The following is a 1,661-nucleotide window of genomic DNA, read 5'->3' as shown; positions in this document are numbered from 1 at the left end:
AAAAAAAAAAAAAAAAAAAAAAAATTGAGAGATACTGATATCAAACTCCCATTTGAAATATGAGGGCCTTTTAATTCAAGGCACAGTTCGGGAGCTTGGAGCATGTTGTGGATGACCTAGCACTCACCAGTCTAGTAGGAATTGGTGGTCTTAGTTGACGGAGCAGGCTGTGTCGCTGTGGAGTTTGCATCCTTCTCCAGGGCCCTTTTCCCCAGACCCATGGGGGAATAGGGAAGTCACTCCAAGCTAGAAAGTGTCGAAGAAGAAGGTAAGAAACAACCTTTCTAGCCTTGGAAAACCTGTCCCTGCTTTTAATAGAATGATTGCCTTTTTATAGGAATTATAGTAGTGAACCCCAGGCTGCCGCTGAATTTCCTACTTTCCTCATTCTCTAAGATGGTTCTTATCCAGCATGTGGTTTCAGGAATTCGTTTTTTAGTTTGAAAATGAATGTGAAACACTTTATTTGGATTCTTTTTGTTGTTGTTTGTGTGTAACCCTCGTCACTATTTTTTTGTTATTATTTTTACAAATCAAGTAATACATATCCTAAAATTTGGCACTCTATGTTAACTATGGAGGCAAATAAAATTTAGTTTTAATCTGTGGTGAGCTGAATGCACTACAACACCTTCGAAGTAATCTGCTCAGGTGGTTTCATTCTATTGAGTCTCATGCTGCCTACAAAACACCACTACAATTTACTGGTGTTTCAATTTTAAGGAATAAAGATATAAGTAAACATACAAGTTGGAAATGTTTCTTTAGAAAGGCCACCCAGAATAGCGATATCTGTTGCAATCGTCCAAATGCAATATGAAATTTCCTAGGTGCTATTATAAACGGTGTGGTGTCATTATACCAAATGCAAAAGTAGTTACAGTATTTCTGAAGTTGGAGTTCTCTGTAGGCTTTTCAAATACACGTTTGTGTTCCGTATAGGTTTGCTCACCACTGGTTAAAACTGAATTCAAGCCCCATTGACACAAATCATTTATTGATTGAACTCTTCAGTTTTTACACTGGAATTTCTATAGTTGTCTTAAAAGCTGCATGTCATATCACTGTACACAGAGTGCTTTGATATTATTCATGCACCATGGATAGTGATTTCTGTGTCATTTTTATTTTCAGTTGTACAGTACTATGGAAGGCAAGATGTCTTTCCTAGAGGCTGGAAGAAAAGTGTATCGTACATTTTAAATTTATTTTAGAACAAGTGCATGAGATGTGTCACTGATTTCTGTTATTTATTTGTATGTTTTATTATTCAAAGTGTATGCACTTTTAAGAAGCAGAGTTTATATTTTTATGTTTGAAACGTTTTATTTCTGAAACAGCAGTTGATTATATAGCATACAGTTGGAATTAAGAGAAAAGTGGAAATGTAACAAAATATAATAAATTTATTACATGATGTCCTCTCCAAGCCACATTCCTGTTTTCTCCCCCTTGCCAACCAATATCTTTTTGGCGTTGACTAAAATTGATAATTGTAGTGCATCAGTCTTTACAGAATGCCTAAAAATTGCAGTGTTTAATTTAAAACACAAGTTACGGAAAGATGCATACATATGTTCTCTGTGTAAAAGTTTAAAACAAAAAATCACATCCATGCTTGTAAAATTTTCACAATCAGGGATGGTTATTCCTATTTCCTC

This window comes from Cebus imitator, unplaced genomic scaffold (assembly GCF_001604975.1).
Source record: "Cebus imitator isolate Cc_AM_T3 unplaced genomic scaffold, Cebus_imitator-1.0 Scaffold85, whole genome shotgun sequence".
Classification (NCBI taxonomy): domain Eukaryota; kingdom Metazoa; phylum Chordata; class Mammalia; order Primates; family Cebidae; genus Cebus; species Cebus imitator.
Note: the sequence above shows the minus strand (reverse complement) of the source record.